General features: G+C 44.3%; 1 protein-coding gene and 1 non-coding gene across 2 annotated transcripts in view; both read right to left on the bottom strand.

Moving 5' to 3' along the window:
• The window catches only part of LOC126174994 (NADPH--cytochrome P450 reductase), a 210567-nt gene that overhangs the window by 134627 nt on the left and 55418 nt on the right, over positions 1–20522 (bottom strand). The gene's annotated exons all lie outside the window — the stretch shown is intronic.
• Trnas-uga (transfer RNA serine (anticodon UGA)) lies at positions 9380–9453 on the bottom strand. The gene has a single exon. It is a non-coding gene; the product is annotated as a tRNA-Ser (tRNA).

Genomic DNA, 20522 nt, shown 5'->3' with positions numbered 1-20522 from the left:
AGAACAGACAGTATTTTGATCCAGCAGCCACTATGAGTTAAGACACAAAGGAAGTACAGACATTGGCGGCAAGTGGTCAGTGATTGATATCGCTGGGGAAGGTGAAAATTTGTGCTGAGCTGGGATTCGAACCCGGGTCTCCTGCTCCATAGGAAGTTGCTCTGACCGCTGAGTCGTCGGGACACAGTGGTGGCCCCATGTGCACGGACTAGCCTAGCACGCCTGCCGTCTGACTCCAATTATCCACACACTGATAATATAGTGCCCCTTGCTCGTTATCTTCGTACAGTCAAGGTTACAGCTACTGACCTCTTCAGTGTGGATGCAAGCCGGGCTCGAACTCTTACTGGAGTCGGCGAAATGCCGCGAGTAATGATGGCAATGGACAAGAGGCACTACATTAGTAGTGTGAGACTAAGTTGTGAATTTGGGTCTGACGGGAAGCGTGCTAGGGTAGTCCGTGCAGTTGGGATGACCACTGTGTCCGGATGGGTCAGTGGTCAGAGCATCTGCCTAAACAGCATGAGATCCGGGTTCGAATCCTAATCTGGCACAAATTTTAAACTTTCCCCATTGGTTTCAATCGATGTCCGCTTGAGTCCAATGTTTGCAATTCCTTTGTGGCTTTTTTATATCAGTCATACTTATCTGCTTCACTTTTCACAATGTTCGAGCTTCTGTAATAATCTCATAATATTATGAGTGATTACAGCTGTGGTTCTAAGTATTTCTACTAAGACGTTACCATCAATTGTCATGCTGCTTTTGATTTCCGCTCAATACCGGTTTTTAGATACAGCTTCAAGTTATTGAGAGAATATGCAAATAGAGAAAGTTTTTAACACTACCATAATGGTCAACTAAACAGCCTTGCTTCCAAACGCAATGAGCAATCATCAAAAGCAATGTCCAATGTGATGAATTTTCTGTTCACTGTCAGACTTAAATAAGAATCCTTGGAAGAACTATCACGCAGTTCTCGCGAGAGAGAACCCGTATTGGAAGAAGACAGCCACCAATGTATATCTCGCGTTAGGTTATGAGAGATTAGCCCATGTGCAGAAGCAGAAGCACTTTTCCCTACACCAAAGGCGAATGGAATAGAAAAGATAATCGCTAACATTTGCACGAAGTACCTCCCAATATATACCGTGCACTTGCTTCCGGAGTGCGTCTTCAGATGTAGGCGATATATGACTTTTCTAAAACTGTGTGCGTTATACTCTATATCAAAAAATAGAAAGCTTCCAGGAAGATAATAAAATAGGAAACTTTCAGGAAATGGTTCTTAGCGCCTATATGAAATCAGAGGAACTAAATGAATGGACGGAGAAATTCTGAAGACTTGCAATTACAAGAACGCTTGACAAGTTCTTCTGCTACCGTAAGTATCAGATAAATTACCTCTGCGTTTAAAGAAGAACGATGACATTTATTCAACTTTGTCGTGTACCCATACTGTCTCTTGAATAAACATACCTCGCAGAAGTGGAAAATTTCGCGTCATCCCCTGCGCAGGAAGCCTCTCGTCCCGTGTTGACAAAGGAAAGCTCCATAGAGAGTTTTAAAGTCGACGGCAAGGTCCATGACGCGTTAATAAGCTGGCTAGACGGGCAAGAGTTACCTGCTGCTGGTATTATTACTGAAAAACACTTGCTTCTAGCCTTGGAGGCTAGAGACTTCCACGCGTTGTTTAAATGTGGAGGTGTTTTATTATTAAGTCTCAGACGTAAATCTAAAGAAAACTGTTTGGAATGGCTGCTGCAGAGTTGTCTTATATTCTAGTACATCCTTTTGTAACACCGAGTAATGGCATGAACCAAAGGAAGTACGAGCTTGTAAGAAATCTTTAGCACTATTTACTCAAGTGAACACTCCTTCGATTCCTAAATGTGAACAGGCCTCTAGAACACACACACACACACACACACACACACACACACACACACACACACACACACACACACACTGGATAGAAGCCGAGCTATCCAGCCACGCCTACGACCCGCCCTCACAGCATTATTACACTTTGCGGTGTGTGGCGGAGAGAGCTTTATGTACCACCGTCATTTCCTGTTCTCCTCGCGAGCAGTTCGCGGGAAGAACGACTCCCGGTGCGATTCGATGTAGGCTCGAATCTCTCCTAATTTTACCTTCATGGTCTTTCCGCGAGATACAAGCAGGATGATACAACATATTGGTTGCTCTTATAGGAACGAACGCTCGCGGAACTTAAACAACAAACACAAAGTGTTGCAGGACTCCTCTCTTGCAGTGTCTGCCAACGTAGTTGGTTGGCCATCTCTGTGACACTTCCGTGCTTACTAAGTGAACCTGTAACGAAACGTGCTGTCCTCCTCTGGTTCTTCTACTTCCTCTGCCAGTCCTACCTAGTACGGATCCCAGATTGACGAGCACTATTCCAATACCGCTGTCCCACTTGTGAGGGGGCGCCGTAAATAGTCTATGGATAGCTCATTCGGTACCGATAGAGCAATTGGTCCCCAGAAGGCAAAGGTTCCGGATTCGAAATCTAGTCCAGTTAACAAAATGGTTCAAATGGCTCTGAGCACTATGGGACTTAACTTCTGAGGTCATCATCAGTCCCCTAGAACTTAGAACTACTTAAACCTAACTACACATAAGGACGTCACACACATCCATGCCCGAGGCAGGATTCGAACCTGCGACCGCAGCGGTCGCGCGGTTCCAGACTGTAGCGCCTAGAACCACTCTGCCACCCTGACCGGCAGTCCAGCTCACAATTTTTAATCTACCAAGAAGTTTTAAACCAGCGCACACACCACTGTACAGTGAAAATTAATTCTTGAAAAATTACAGATGTGTAAAAGGTGGCATTAAATATATACAGTTCTTACCAGTGTTCAGACTACTGTGGTAAAGTTTGAGCTGCAGAACTCTTCAACGAGCCATTGCCATTTTTTTTACATGCGTCAACGTAAACCAATAATAAACGAACGACTACTACCGCATTAGTACCGTAGGTCTCAACTTAGAAGACAGTTGTAAAGTATTTCCCGTTGAACGTATTACCATAATGGCTGCAGCGTCACACAAACACCACTCCGTTAATTCTACTGGGATCAGCTGTCAACAGTGTTTGAGGCTTTCTTAAACTGTATTTCACAAAATCCTGGGGCGTTCTTAAAGAGTGATTGTCTTAGAATAGAAAAGAGCGGAGGCTTCCGTGAGTTTAAACATTATTGGTCAGCCTACGACAAACAATGGTTCAGTATTAATACCTAGATGGGGGGGGGGGGGAGAGGGAGGGAGGTAGAGGTAGAGAGAGAGAGAGAGAGAGAGAGAGAGAGAGAGAGAGAGAGAGAGAGAGAGATTCTGTGCATAACCTTAGCTTCAATACTGAGGTGACAAAAGTCTTGGGATACCTCCTGATATGGTGTCAGGCCTCATTTTGCCCGAAATAGTGCTGCAACTCTACATGGAATGGTCTCAAAAAACCGCTGGAAGCCGCCTTTAGGAATATTGAGCCATGCTGCCTCTACAGACGTCCATAAATGCGAAAGTGTTGCTGGTGCAGGATTTTGTACACGGACTGACCTTGCGATTATGTCACATAAATGTTCGACGGGATTCATGTCGGGCGATCTGGGTGGCCAAACCCTTCGCAAGAACTGTCTAGAACGTTCTTCAAACAAATCGCGAACAATTGTGGCCCGGTGACATGGCGCATTGTCATCCATAAAAATTCCATCGGTGTTTGGTAACATGTCCATGAATGGCTGCAATAGTCTCCAAATAGCCGATCATAACCATTTCCGGGTAATGATTGGTTCAATTGGACCAGAGGACCCAGTCCATTCTGCATAAACACAGGCCACACCATCATGGGGTCACCACCAACCTATACAATGTCATTTTGACACTGGGGTCCATGGCTTCGCGGGGGTCTGCCCCCCGCTCGAACCCTACCATCAGCTCTTACCAACTGAAATCGGGACTCTCCTGACCTGGTCACGGTTTTCCAGTCGTCTAGGGTCCAACCAGTATGGTCACGATCTCAGAAGAGACGCGGCAGGCAAAGGCGTGCTGTTAATATACTAGACTAGTTTTAAGACTCATCATTATTGTAAGTTGTTTTTCTGGTATACTCGTTTCTGCTCATTTCTTGATGAAATCTGTACTTGTTTGCTCACAGGGGCCGGATTTTCCCACTACTCGTAATAGTTTTTTTTTTTTTTTTTTTTTTTTTTTTTTTTTTACGGATACGCTTCTGTGAGCAGTACACAGATCCACAGTGAGTCTTTCGCAGGGAAAGAAGTGATTCGGTTTTACGCTATCATCACGCGGATAGATCTGACGAAGGTCATCTTCGTGGTGACTTATCAGTATGTATTAGACACACCGGATCCTCTGAATGTTGAAGGAAGAAAAACTGTTCAGTGTTTAACGTCCCGTCGTCATTATTATAAGTCGTGTGCGCACTAGTTCAAATTGGGGAAGGGTGAGAAAGAAATAGGCTCTTTCAAAGGAACCGACCAGACAGTTGGGTTAAGCTATAGGGAAATCATGTGGAACATATTATCTGGATGGCTGGACGGGATGTGAAACTCCGTGCTCCCGAATACGAGTCCAGTTTCTCACATTTGTGCCACCTCGCTCGGTCCCGTAAATGATGTTTCGCAGCGCCACAGCTAGGAATTACATGATATTCTTCCACGTTCTCTATTAATCCATTGAATGTTTATCGTCGTCGTTTCGCTTTTGGAGGGTACTGCCTTAATCAAATATGATAGAACAGGTTTCCTCGGTACAGGCAATGTATGGAGAATTACTGTAACATTATGCGACCGATCTTCTTGTCTCAACTGACTACTCGACAGATTCTTTTGCACGTCAGCACGAAAATTGCGCTTGTTGAGAGAGCTTCCGTGCTGTGCAGATGGGCACCTGAACGGTGAATGTGAGATTATGAGGGGGCTATACTTTTTAGGAAAAAATCTAAATAAACCGGGAGGTCATAATTTAAGCGCAGCTACTCACAGGTTCGTTGTGGGCTGTGATTATCGTATGAGAGCGAAATTTAGTGGATATTGTAATGCGTTAATGCGGAAACAATTTACGCTGGGAAAATATTAGTTCCAATTTTAGCCACCAGATGGAAATCTGGTACTGTGAATGCAAGAAAGACGTATAGAAATGTTTCCATGTGTAATGTATTAGGTACGTGACTAACAGAAAAGGCCAGACAAGTGAGAAAGGCATAATGTTGATATTATTAACCGCCGCTTACACAATTTGTTCAATCTGGGCAGCGGAGACGAGATGTTGTACATGCCAGATTTGCAATTTGTGGCCAAAATGTGAACTAATTTTTTTCCAGCGTAAATCGAGTCCGCATTAACGCATTAGAATATATACCAAATTGAGATGCCATACGATAATTGCAGCCCACAGTGGAGCTCTGTGGTAGTTATACTTTAATTCTAACCACCCAGTAGTAGCAAAATATAGGAAGAAGCAATAATAATAAAATTTATTAACTAAGAAAGCAAAATTCAAAGTGGATGTTCTTCTCAAAGTTCGGGTGGTAAATTCTTTACATGCCTGTGAAGTGAAAGAACATGAAAAGTGTCGTCCAAACAGTTCCAAATATATACATTTATTTGCTCTAGAAAATACAAACTTGTAAACGCATCAAACATTATCTAGAATGCTGTATTCTCTGTAGCTTGTTTTCTTGCTAAGTGCCATATAACATCGAAAATTACTTTTCTCGTCAAACAACTGACTTTTTCGATGTTTAAATAACTTTTATTTAAAAACTTAACTATTTACGTTCTTATTTATGCATAACGCAGGCTTTTTCTATGTAAAAAATGAATTCCTTTCTGCTTCAGATATTTCGACTTTTATGACAATACTAGTAGGAAATATACCACGACCTCGTAGAACCATTCCAGTGTGTCACGAAAACAAAGCAAACACAGAGGTTAAGTAGATGTGAAAGTACAAAATCTATTTCTATAATAGCAGTGAGCTCGACAAGAATAGGTTAACTTCCGAAGTTAGCAGCTGTCGCAATAGCCCTCATAAATTTCCGAGTATGCTGCGCATGCTCAGAAATTTATAACTCCACACTCGGCATAGTCCGTAGATTGCTGACGCCATAGACACACTCGCGGGGTGGTTGGCAACTGATTTTCCCGCAGGCACGAAAGGCGCCCGCACTTACGAATAGTCGATTGCGACCAGACCGTCGCTCGAGTAAAACGAACTCATAATCAGCTGCAGCAGAGGAGTGTTGTCTTATACAAAAGTTGCTCGGATGAAATCCAAGGTCGGATGAAATCCAAGGTTATGTAAGAACGGTAGCTGGAAATGGGAATGCTGGACTTTGGTTTATTGAACAGATTTGAGGACAGTGTGGTGCAACTGTGAAGGAGGCCGTGTATAGAACGCTGGTGCGGCCCATTCTTGAGTAGTGCTCGAGTGTTTGGGATGCACACCATATCGGATTAAGACAAGATATTGAAGCAATTTGGAAGATTGCTGAGGGATTTGTTATGGGTAGATTCGATCATCACCCGAGTGCTACGCAGATACTTCGTAAATTCAAATGAGAATCTCTGGAAAGCAGACAATATTCTTTCCGCAGAACACTATTCAGAAAACTTAGAGGACCGGCATTTGAAGCTAGTTGCAGAACGATCCTACACAGTGCTGGTAAGGAACACGGACATAAGAGAACTTAGGTCTCATACGCAGGCGTACAGATAGTCTTTTTCCTCGCTGTATCTGTATGTGGAACAATAAAGGAATGGCTAGTAGTGGTGCAAAGTACCCTCCATCACGCAACATACTGTGCCTTGCGAAGTATGTAAGTTGATATAAATACAGCAATAAGATTAGGTCTGTATTCGGATCGTGATGATCCAAGAAACTTTACTTTGCGACAAAAGACGTCCACAGGGGCCCCGCTTTATCTCAGTGAGGAACGAGAGCACTATCTCTGCCCAAGACCAGCATACACTCCAAACATCTTTCTCAGCACTTTTCTAGTTATTCAGTAAGCAGCAGCTCATTACTTCGGGCTACAAACCCAAAATATCAGGGTCGTTTTCCAGTGGGTCCTAGGATTTGTTTTTCCACTATTTACGGATTGTTTCATTCTGGCAACGATTTGTGAATGAGGAAAACATTGAGATGAATCCACATTTAAGTGTAAGTCCCCGTTACAACTGGCTGGTTGAGTCACTTCGAACACAGGAGGCCGGAGAAATCAACGGCTTACGACCTTCAACAGAACTATGCCGCCAAGTAAAATGCTGTACTCTTTAGACCAACCTGCTGATAGAGGACCTTCGACAATTTCTGAGGCGTGCAACAAGGACCAAGTTTCATTCTGCTACAAATCATAAGTACGTACACGTTCGAGATTTAATAATATTAGTTCGTCTCCACACGGAAAGAAAACGTAGAAGGTAGCACTACAGGTTTCTGGGAAATATTCGCTATCTTGAAAACTGAGCGGGCGCAGCTTACCGTAACGTCTTTCAGTCAGTTAAAGATATATTACTTTCCGTGGTGGTTCTTCGGTACACGCTCGCTGGAGTTTTCCAGGAAGGCGTCAGTCGAATTTTGCCACTTACGTAACCTAAGATGGAGCCTTCTTCCACAGCTGAATTTCATATCCCAACGGACTGTTGCTCCCAGATATCTCTCTGTCTTGGCTTACTCCATTGTTTCTTTAAAGTCAGCACCGCCATTAGACTTGTTTATTTGCAGTGTTACATTTACACGATCATGATTTCGGCTTCAAAGTGCCATTATCAAGTGTTTTAAGTGTTATACAGTGCCTAAGACTGCATCCTGTCGTATTTAAAATAGACTATTAGTCACATTGTTTAAGGGTCGATATTTCTGGTAAAGCCTACTGCTTTGTTTTATCACTGAGTATACCATCTTAACTCATATGGTATATTCAGTGATAAAACAAAGCAGTAGGCTTTACCAGAAATATCGACCCCTAGACAATGTGTCTAATAGTGTTTTTTAAGTACGACAGTATGCCATCTTAGGCACTATAACACTTAAAACACTTGATAATGGCACTTTGAAGCCGAAACCATGATCGTGTAATTGTAACACTGCAAATAAACAATAGTCTAATGGCAGTACTGACTTAAAAGAAATATATTACGACCATGGCCCCGCATTATGAAAAAGTTATTAGTGGTGAAAAGCAAGCCATTGACTGACTGGAGGAAGACTGTTGCTGCTGGATCTGACGTATGCTAGTGACATCGCGCAAGGACGAGAGGTACCAAGTTGTGTGAATTCGTTTTCACCTCATTTCGCCTTATCGTCATCGTCTCCAAGCGAAATCATTAGAGGAACTGGAAGAAAGGACATCTTTTAATATCCAAGTTCGTACTGAAAAGAAATGGTCAGGTAGCATCACAAAGACGATGGTCGCGGAATGAGAATGTAGGCAATTCCGTCAGCCACCTACTGAAGTGGTGCCGCCACTTCCGTTTCCCTTCGGTTCACAGTTATCCCCTCCTCCCCTCCCCTCCCCCCCCCCCCCACACACACACCCCACCTCCTGTCCCATGGGACAACGGAGTGCTGAGACCCTTTAAGACCTCCCTTCGGGGCGCTGTGTGGCAACATCCCCTTAGAGGAGCATTTCACAGAACTGTCATTCACAATCGGGAAAACCCAACGGGAGGTCTGTTTCCGTGAAAAATCGCGTGGGTTCGTCCCGTCTCCAGCTGTCGTGGTGGTAAGGTGGCACGTTCCCACGATACGAAGAAATAAATTGCACCAGTCCGATGAAACGACGTTTCCTTCCGTTGTGGTTTAACGAAGATTCTTCTACAGTTTGCTCACAACTTTCCGCAAAAATGAGATACTGACTATGTTCACTTAAAGGTACGGAACGAGGAATCACAGATGTTAGTACACTAAATTCATATGCGGGAACAAGGCAGTTCAATACCCCGTCGGCCATTTAGATTTGGTTTTTCCGCGGTTTCCTTAAATTGCTGGAATGGTTCCTTTGGAAAGGACATGCCTGATTCCCTCCCCTGTGCTTCCCTCACCCCAAGCTACTGCTCTGTCTCATATGACCGTATCGTTAATGGAACTTTAAACCCTAATTTTTCTTCCTGAAGGAGAGGGTGCTCCATGTGTGGACGAAGCCTTTGAATTCGAAACTCCATTACAGAATGGAGTTTCTCACCCATCGACACAGTTACGTGACACACCGCCGTGTTACACGCTACAATTCGGAGCCCTCAGCCGGCAGAGGGCTGCAGACATGTAGAAACGAAGAATACAGATGTAGATTCCAGAATGAGATTTTCTGCAGCGGAGTGCGCAGATTAAAACTGTGCGCACCGACCGAGACTCGAACTCGGGACCTTTGCCTTTCACGGGCAAGTGCTCTACCATCTGAGCTACCGAAGCACGACTCACGCCCGGTCCTCACAGCTTTACTTCTGCCAGTATCTCGTCTCCTACCTTCCAAACTTTACAGAAGCTCTCCAGCTAACCTTGCAGAACTAGCACTCCTGAAAGAAAGGATACTGCGGAGACATGGCTTAGCCACAGCCTGGGGGATGTTTCCAGAATGAGATGTGAGGACAGTTTTAATCTGCCAGGAAGTTTCATATCAGCGCACACTCCGCTGCAGAGTGAAAATTCATTCTGGAAACATCCCCAGGCTGTGGCTAAGCCATGTCTCCGCAGTATCCTTTCTTTCAGGAGTGCTAGTTCTGCAAGGTTCGCAGGAGAGCTTCTGTAAAGTTTGGAAGGTAGGAGACGAGATACTGGCAGAAGTAAAGCTGTGAGGACCGGGCGTGAGTCGTGCTTGGGTAGCTCAGATGGTACAGCACTTGCCCGCGAAAGGCTAAGGTCCCGAGTTCGAGTCTCGGTCGGTGCACACAGTTTTAATCTGCCAGGAAGTTTCAGATGTAGATTGTTAACAGCGTCTGCTTTATTTAAAACGCTTAAAGAATTTTCCACGTGAAAAATTCGGACGCCCTCGTTCATAGTTTTAAAGTATGGAGGAATAACGGACGGACAACTCCTAAAAAAGCACAGAACTATTTTTACTGGGTTTTCGTGCATATACAAACTAAATGTATCACCAAAAACGGTAGAACTGGCATTCTCGAGTGCAAGAAAATTTGCTCCCATCAGCACGCCGCGTTTTTCTTATTGTACGTCACGGATCCCAATTAAGTCGCCGTGCGCCTCTGCTATTCCACGAACTGTGCTGCGTTCCCGTTATCTCGTCGAGCCAAGTCGCTTCTTCAGATACGGTGCTGTATCTTTCTCGTGACCTTCTCCTCGGCATTTACGGTCATTACATCTGCGCACTTTTCTGTCCCTATAGCTCTAATAAACTAAAGAGCAATAGTTTTCAGACAGCCCATGAACGCAACCATTCGATGAAACTTTTGGTTCGACTTGAAAGAACAGCTCATCTTTTTTATGACAGACATTAGCCTAAAACCTCCAGCATCAAGTTCTACATCTGCATCTACATCTACATTTATACTCCGCAAGCCACCCAACGGTGTGTGGCGGAGGGCACTGCATTACCTCCCTTTCCTGTTCCACTCGCGTATGCTTCGCGGGAAGAACGACTGCCGGAAAGCCTCCGTGCGCGCTCGAATCTCTCTGATTTTACATTCGTGATCTCCTCGGGAGGTATAAGTAGGCGGAAGCAATATATTCGATACGTCATCCAGAAACGCACCCTCTCGATACCTGGACAGCAAACTACTATGCGATGCAGAGCGCCTCTCTTGCAGAGTCTGCCACTTGAGTTTGCTAAACATCTCCGTAACGCTATCACGCTTACCAAATAACCCTGTGACGAAACGCGGCACTCTTCTTCTCCTCTATCTCCTCCGTCAACCCGATCTGGTACGGATCCCACACTGATGAGCAATACTCAAGTATAGGTCGAACGAATGTTTTGTAAGCCATCTCCTTTGTTGATGGACTACATTTTCTAAGGACTCTCCCAATGAATCTCAACCTGGCACCCGCCTTACCAACAATTAATTTTATATGATCATTACACTTCAAATCGTTCCGTACGCATACTTCCAGATATTCTACAGAAGTAACTGCTACCAGTGTTTGTCCCGCTATCATATAATCATACAATAAAGGGTCCTTCTTTCTATGTATTCGCAATACATTACATTTGTCTATGTTAAGGGTCAGTTGCCACTCCCTGCACCAAGTGCCTACCCGCTGCAGATCTTCCTGCATTTCGCTACAATTTTCTAATGCTGCAAATTCTCTGTATACTACAGCATCATCCGCGAAAAGCCGCATGGAACTTCTGACACTATCTACCAGGTCATTTATACATACTGTGAAAAGCAATGGTCCCGTAACACTCCCCTGTGGCACGCCAGAGGCTTGTTTAACGTCTGTAGACGTCTCTCCATTGAGAAGAACATGCTGTGTTCTGTTTGCTAAAAACTGTTCAATCCAGCCACACAGCTGGTCCGATATTCCGTAGGCTCTTACTTTGGTTATCAGGCGACAGTGCGAAACTGTATCGAACGCCTTCCAGAAGTCAAGAAAAATAGCATCTACCTGGGAGCCTGTATCTAATATTTTCTGGGTCTCATGAACAAATAAAGCGAGTTGGGTCTCTCACGATCGCTGTTTCCGGAATCCATGTTGATTCCTACAGAGTAGATTCTGGGTTTCCAGAAATAACATGATACGCGAGCAAAAAACATGTTCTAAAATTCTACAACAGATCGATATCAGAGATATAGGCCTATAGCCAATTTCAATTGCGCCATCGTCGCCCCGAGAGTACCACCATATTTTAATACCTCAGCTTTATCACACGAGAGAGGAAGCAACTGGAGCTTTGGTAATTCGAAAGGAAATGATCAGCGATAAGTAGAAAGTAAGTGCGATAGGTATTTTCAGCAGGTGGCTCTTTTTGTGAGTGTCTGCAGGAGCTCTCAGACAAGCTAGGCAGAGGGCCTTGCGGAAATTCCTGCCGGCTTAGCGAACCCCGGCAAATTAACACGATAACGGCTAGCCTGGAGAACCGACTTACCATAGCATGCCAAAACCGCTGCCAAAGGAGAATCTCAGCGTCGACACGGCCTAAATACGGGGACTGTCAGAGGAGACTATGGACAGCAAAATGTAGGCGATATTTAGTAGCAAATCGGAGGCACTCAATCGGGTTGTTTTGCAATAGTGAGAGGGAAGCAGTTGATGTTCAAGAACGGAAAGAGAGAGAGAGAGAGAGAGAGAGAGAGAGAGAGATGGACAGACGACGGGACACGTGATGTGCGCTGGTGATGGTGAGAGAACGATGACGTGGTGCACGAGTGCAGCTTTGTGATCAACCGTCCGTCTGACACAAAAGGAAGATACTGAACCACTTCATACGTATTAGACGAGTCTGGTTGATCGGAAAATATGCACGCCGCACAGAAAAATTAGTCACGCTATGGTGACTTCACTCTAATGCCGTGCAGACTCTAATCTTGATATGGCCTCGATTCCTTGAGGAAGAGCGTCCACAAGTTCCTTCGTTTACGCCGTGTAAGGATGAAGACGCACTATGATTAGATCCCATAGAAATACCAAAATGTGGGAACGATGACCGCTGCCTTTCAGCCACTGTTCCAATACGTTCCGCAAATTTTCTGTGGATTAAGATGGGGTAGTTTAGCGGGCCAGTTGCAGTTCGACAGCACGCCTTAGCCTTCATCAAACTAGCAACGTATGCATGCAGAATTGTAAACATGGCTGTTGTCAGATTTACAGAAGGGAGTGTCCTCAGCATACTCACCGTGAAGATGTAGAAGTAACGGCAGTCCCGTTATCGATAATGTTGACACACATCCTGCTTCATGTTCACGGTATTCTGCATGAGCCGTGCGAAGCGATTCTGGTAGTTTGAGTGTGAGGTTTTGGTTACTTCTTCCTTTTCAGTTCTTGATGCGATTTCCATAGGAACTTTTATCCCTTAACACAAATTTCTTTATTTATAACTGAGAAGTCAAATACCGAGTTTCATAGCTGTAGCATTAATAATGTTTTAATGTAACGAAATATTTCAGTAAAAATTGTCATCCCCAATTCTATCCCGTTAGTGGCTGAATCACCAAAATTTCTAACCGAGAAGCCAAATACCAATTTTCACACATGCAGCTCTAAAAATGCTTTATTGGCTCTTTAATAATGATTTATATTCAAAAAGAAACTTTCATCCACTATTACACGCCCTTATGGGGTTGAATTTCTTAAAATGCTGAAAGACGTATTTATTATTTTTGTCTGAAAAACCAAAAACCAATTTTCGTAGTGCTACCATAAAGATTACCTTATAGCGACATATTTTCAGAATACCTTTCACCCCCTATTTCATCTAAGGGTGGAAGTTCGAAAAACTTCCTTCTTAAACGATGTCCACAATATAAGATCAATTTCTTCTCCAGATTTCAAGTTTCTTTCCTTAGCAGTTGGGACTGGACCGTGATGAGTCAATCTGTCAGGACATTTCCTTCTATACTGAGTGTCCTAGAATGTTGCAACGAACTTCGAGGGGTTGTAGAAGGTGTCTTGAGGACGAAATCGATAATAGGAACCTGTGTCCGGAAAACTCATCCAACTACGCTACGGTGCGTCTAACTCACAGGCGCCGGCGCCTGCCCTTAGGCAGCAAACACGACTTTGTTCGCTGACAGACTGTAGGTGGAAGGTCTCGCAATGTTGGTCGTTACTCGGTGATCACGAGTGACTGCAGCGACCGCCAATGGAGAAAATGGAGACAGCTGCTGCGTCGACAAGACTTGCGTCCTCTGAAGCGAAGCTCTTTTGCCTTAGTGGATGAAGGTTTCCATCTGCAGTTTATTTTCCTCCTGTACACCGAAAACCATTGGAGATTTTAGAGGGTTCCAGGAGAAAACTGCGGATGGAAACCCATGTCCGAAAACGTCAGTCCACCGATGAACAGAGCATCACAATAATATGAGGAAGTGTTTCTACGCAACAGGTAGCTATATCTTCTCCATTGGTAATCGCAACAATCAGTCGTGACCCTTTAATAAAAAACGACATAGCGAGGCTTTCTGCTTATGGTCTGGTCCGTCAGCGAACGAAGTCAAAGTTTTCTGCCGAAGGGTGGCGTAGTGGCAGGCATGGGAACCCGTGACTTCGACGAGCTCTAGCGTCGTTGAATGTTGTTTCCTGACATGGGTTCCTGTCCCTTATTTTTTACTTGGAGGCACCCTCTACAATCCCTCTTTCTGAACATCTTGTACGTAGAGATTGTGAGCAATTACCTTTTGTGAGGTAGCAGAGTCCAAACGACAACTGCATGTCTTTCCCTTCGCAATGTTTGCTTGTAAATTGTTCAAAATTAACCTGTATTCACTTTCACCAGCAGTTCCTTTGACACAGATTGTCATCGACAAGGCGTGACATTTGTCTGCGGTCCCTGTCTATTAGCTTTGTTGGTAGCTGTGATTTTTAAAGACACCAAACTGTGTGGTCATCGGTCCCTTGTTCCACTGAACCAAGTCCATGGGATAAAACGGAAAACAGTACAACAGTACACACCACAGGAATTCTAGACGGACGCAGAAAACACGAAGCTGAACACACCGGAGACAACAGAAGACAAGAAAAGCACAGACACGCAAGAAACAGGCAGAAGAGCTTAAAACAGGAGAGCAGATGTCCTGGGCTGGCCGATCACAAGGATAAAAAAAGGATGAGCCAGCCACTCTCCGACACATTAAAATCTCTAACCTAAAAGAACTAGGGTAGAAAGCACAGGGAGACAAGGGACAGGAACCAAAACTTAAACCGAAGAATAAAACCAGCGTCATGTAGAAAACTTAAAACCAAGTTAGCCGTGGAGGCATCGTCTCCTAAAATCGAAGGAAGTGCGTCAGGAAGATCAAAATTCCGTGGATAGTCCAACAAAATGTGGACCACTGTCAGACGGGAACCGCAGCGACGACATGGTGGGGCCTCACGACGCAGAAGATAGCCATGCGTCAGCCAAGTGAGGCCGATGCGAAGGCGGCAGAGGACCACAGAGTCCCTGCGGGAAGCCCACAGAGAAGACTTTCACCCATGTGTGCTCTCCTTGATGGCGGATCTTTTTACTACTACCGTTCTTACGGCGAGTTACATGCCTGGGAGCGGATAACTATTCATTGTAGACAAGTTGGACAGTCTCCGTTGATGCACAAACAAATCGGGTAGCTTCACTCATGGTGGGGTAATAGGAACGTCAAAACGCGATACTCCTTTCTGCCATTATTTCACGTCAACGTGGACCCATCTTACTGCGCTGGTTCCATACAGTCAACTGGTACGTTAACATTACTTCTCTCCCATGACTTCTGACAGCGGTGATGGATTGCATGAACGCCTGTACCAGCTTTGTACTGTCTACAGCTCTCCCTAGTTACCAGTCAGCTCTTTTATGGGGAGGGTGACTAATATTTCGTCTTGTGAGTTTACTGAGGCATTGCCGCATAGGGAGGGATGAGAGGGCTGAATGGTGCAGATTTCGATAGCAGCGTGGAGAGATGCAACTTTTAAAAAATAAGTTTCTAGTGTTGCACCGGCGCTGTTAAGCGAGGCGAAATCGTGCTCATATTTTGTTAAGAGGACAAGCAGTCCAGTTGTTATAAAGTACCGGTAAGTGAACGTAATTTTGGAGTTTTGTTTCTAGTGATTTGTTACCGTAGTTTTGATTAGTCTATTCTTTTAGTTGCTTTAAGCGTTTTTCTACGAGGGTCGTTCAATACGTAATGCCCCACATTTTTTTTTATCATAACATATTTATTCTTAAGAGCCAGAATTTGGTGACAATATACATCGACATGGCTTGTCCATGTCCTATTTTTCTACGTAGTCTCCATCGCGTTCCATGGTCGTAAGTCAACGTTCAGGTAGAGCTTGAATTCCCTGCTGGTAAAAATTCTTGTCCTGTAGGGGTAACCATGTTTTCACTGCATTACTGACACACTCGTCATCTTCAAAGTCTGTTCCCTGTAGATAATATTTAAGCGGCCCAAAGAGATAGAAGTCCGAAGGTGCCAGGTCTGGGCTTTAGGGTGGATGAGTCAATGTTGTCCAACCCAATTTGGCGGGTTCTCAGACTTGGGTGTGAGCGTGCATTATCGTGTTGGAGCAAGATTTCTGTTGGATTCTTGTCCGATCTAACACGTCGGAAACGGTTCTTGAGTTTATTCAGAGTCTTCAGGTATGCCTCTGAATTGATGGTTGACCCTTTTGGCATCTCATTCACGAGAACGACGCCATCACGATCCCAGAAGACTGTCACCATGACTTTTCCGGCAGAGGGGGTTGTCTTCAATTTCTACTTTGTGGTAAATGAGGATTATGCCACTCCCTGAACTGCCTTTTTGTTTCCGGCGCAATGTGGTGCACCCAGCTTTCGTCCCCCGTAACGATCTGTGACAGAAAAGCCTCTCCGTCGGTCTCAAAACGCTCCCACAATTTAGATGAAATGGCCTTTCTTTGAATCTTGTGGTCCGCTGTGAGCATTAGTGGAACCCATCGGGAGCACCTCTTTGAATATCCGAGTCTCTATCATTGCAGGAGCACTGCCAATGCTGACCGACAACTGTAGAGCCAATCGTAGAGTTGTGATGCGCCGGTCGGCGCGAACAATGACACCCGCACGATTCAGCTTGTATGTAGCAGTGGCTGTGAGGACGTCCCAAGCGTCGCTGATCATGGAGCTCTGTTTGTGCATTTCCTGAGGCTGTAACTTTCTTTACTCATCGCCCAACTGTACTCCTATCAGCTGCAGCATCACCATACACTGCACACAAACTTTTATGGATGTTTTAACACTGTTTGTTTTTCTGCACACAAGAATTAATTGCAGTACGCTGCTTGTCGTACGTAGACGCCATTTTGACGCCGTACTAAGGATCTGCCATCTGCCAGAACGGTTCGAAACTTCCACCGGCGCACAGAACAAACATAAAATGTTAAGCACCAACAATGACGTTTGTCTATGTGTACTAATGGCTTTTTACAAATTTTTTGAGCATTACTTATCGAACGACCCTCGTACGTTATCTAGTGGCCGAGCTGGTCTAATTTATTACCTCTCTGCATTTCGTCGATCTAACTAGGCGCAGATGTTCCAGACTGCAGTAGTCAGACGGCCTGAAAAAGTGCAGGATGTTTGGAAAAGAATGACCCGATTAGAAAACCCCATATTTATTGATGGAAACTTACTACAAAACAAGGGATGAATCGCAAAATACTCAAAAAATCTTAAACTTTTAGCTTAGCTATTAACAAATGCTCTGTTTGTCCACCAATATGAGAGCGAACAACATGTAGACGATGGCTAAATTCGTAATAAACTTTACACTTTGTGTCTGCTTTTACACACGGTATGGTGGTGTTATTCCGTTCTTCACTTCTATATCACGAGGTAAAACGGAGATGAAGACACATTCCCTCACATATCCCCACAATAAAAAAAAACCCCATGGGGTCATGTCTGGCGACCTTGGAGACTAAGTAGCTCGGTATGGGCTTTTATTGAAGTTTCGAGAACATACCTTCACCGAGGAGTCAAGCAGTATATTGCTCCCTCCAACGTATACCTCGCGAAGAGACCATGAGGATAAAATCAGAGAGATTAGAGCCCACACAGAGGCATACCGACAATCCTCCTTTCCACGAACAATACGAGACTGTAATAGAAAGGAGAACCGATAGAGATACTCAAGGTACCCTCCGCCACACACAGTCAGGTGGCTTGCGGAGTATGGATGTAGATGTAGAAGATTGCAGGCGGGCAGTGTCTAGGGTGCGCTTTATTCAGCGTTGAGGCAGAGTCTCATTGAGAAACTGACGTACGTTGTTCCGCCCTTGTGGTGGAGCTTCATCCTGTTGGAAAATGAAGTCATCGGAGTCCTCCTGAAGTTGTGAAAAAAGCCAGTTCCACAGTATTTGAAGAGAGCTCAACGCTAAATAGGGCGCGTGGGGCCCCGATATACTGCCCTGCATTCATGACCTCCCAAATCGCCAGATACGACCCCATGCGATTTTTCCTTGTGGGGATATGTGAAAGAAATTATGTTCGCCTCCCCTTTACGTCGTGACATAGAAGAAGCGAAGAAAAGAATAACAGCTGCCATTACTTCTGTAAAAGCAGATGAATTTAACTATCATCTGGTTGTTATTCGTGCTGCTGCTGCTGCTGCTGCTGGACACGTAGAGCATCTGTAATAGCGTAACTAAAACTTTAAGATTTTGTGAGTATTTTGCAATTCATACCTTGTTTGTCATACGTTTTTATCAATGAATGTGAAGTTCTTGATGTCAAGTCATTATATTTGAAACACCCTGTAAATTAGGTTGGTGGTCCTGTTTCGTGTGAGCTTAAATGTAGACCGAGACTGACGAATATCATATAGAATCAGTGAGACTGACTGGCTGATTCAGGGGATGGGACCAAACAGAGGTCATCGGTCCCACAGGATTAGGGAACGATGGGGAAAGAGGGCGGCCGCGCTTTTTCAAAAGAACCATCCCGGCATTTGCCTGAAGTGATTTACGGAAATCACGGAAAACCTAAATCAGGATGACCGGACTCGGGTTTGAACCGAATCTATGAGGTATGCAGACAGCCGAACAGCAGGTGGGTATTTTGTTTGCCGAGTTTTTAATTAGTGTCTTCTGGAGCGTCGCTTTCATCAGTCGGTACCGTCGTCTCAGCAAGGAGGGGATGGCGTACACAGCAACACATTTTGTGGGTCTCTTACTCAACTTAGCGTAATTGGAGGTTAACGTTGCAAGGTTCGGAAACTTGTTCCAGTCACGTAGCACGGACCGGTTCGAGAAAATTTTTCCACACAAACTCCAACCCCCCCCCCCCCCCCCTTTCTCGTCAAACACTGTCACTTCTGTCGGTTTTCGCTACAAATCGTGATACACATTGTATACAAATCTTTCACTACGGTGCCCATGGCGCCCCAAGCGGTGGCTTTGGGCTTTAACCAGCACGGCATGTAGTGGAAAAACTCCGTGACACGTTTGTATTGCAGGTAATCGCGCAAAAACTTGCCTGTTTGTGCCAGCTGCATAGCTGCTTTTCGCTAGAGCGCTCAGTTTCTTTCCCGAGATTTTCAAAACAACATCAAAACTTTGACGTGGGCTTTAATTTTCATATTATCAGTCGTACTCGTTTGTTTCGTGACATGATCACTTTATTAACTACAAAAACTAAATGATTAACCACGCAACAAAATAACAAATCAATAGCTGTAAAAGTAACTGAGTGCAGCGACAAATTATCCCCACGGAAACAGACAAGAGGTTTACTTTCCATCACCGGTTGGGCTTCAACAGAGTAAATAGTTTGCAAAGCGGCCTAACAGAGTTCACAGCTGGGTCCATTGCACTTACGCAACGGTCTTAGGCACTACTATAAATTCTCACATCCGTGAAATGTACAGTACGTTTTGTCTGTCCACTGGGTAGCTCGTTGGCAGTATTTGCCACTTTCATTAGCCAGCGAACACGTATAAATTAAGCAACTGGTGATTTCTAAACGATTTTGCCACCGTATTTACTCTCTTCGCATCACTCAGTCCCTAATGTTTATAAATTATCCAAGTCTGATCTTTACGAAACGCGACTGCCACCAGAAAAGTACATGTGCTCAGTCCTTGAAGGACGAAATATCGCAAACAAATTTGTAGAAGGAACTGTGAATCAATAAAAACGGGATGAAAATGCAGAGCTTAAGAAACTAAATAAAAATCGTCTCTTAATGGAAACCGAAAACTTCAATGGAAGTAGCGAGCGAAATACTACGAGTAAATAAAATACTATCTATGACAAAATACATATGTAGGGCGACTGAATCATAGAAACACTGAAAAAAAAACATGTAAAAAAAGGCACCCCAAATTATTTTCTGATGTCAGTTACTGTACTTAAAAGAATGCAGATTTCGGCTACAGATAAAGTTCACTTTGGGAAAGCAAGAAAAAAGGGAACATTTGAAACCTGTAGTTCAAATGGGCAGAAAATATCAAATGAAGACACGTTGACAAGAACTGAAGAAGAAATCAGTTGGGAGATAACAGCAAGAATGTAGATTGTTGATGCATAAACGCACAGTGCAAAGAGCATCCTGGTGGAGAGAAGGGGAGGGGAGCTTTAAGGATTGCAAAATGTTGTGAAGATTAATAAGGTGATGACGCAGCAGATACTGAGAAATAATTATACTGGCACCGAAAACGTCAGCTCTATGTAAGGAACACCAATAAAATCAACTTACAAAACGTTCTCTTAATTTCATTTGTTAATCACTATAGTTTAGGAGACCGAACGCAGTGCTCGACAGGCAATAAGTTCTCCAGTACACACCTTTGCTGTTGTGTTTTACATGAAGGATGAGCATATGGATTTATATTCCACTGGCCCGTAGGGAGATGGGAAATAATTATACTAAGAGA

The sequence above is a fragment of the Schistocerca cancellata genome, chromosome 3, assembly GCF_023864275.1.
Source record: "Schistocerca cancellata isolate TAMUIC-IGC-003103 chromosome 3, iqSchCanc2.1, whole genome shotgun sequence".
NCBI lineage: Eukaryota > Metazoa > Arthropoda > Insecta > Orthoptera > Acrididae > Schistocerca > Schistocerca cancellata.
Note: the sequence above shows the minus strand (reverse complement) of the source record. Positions and strands in the feature narration are given on the sequence as shown.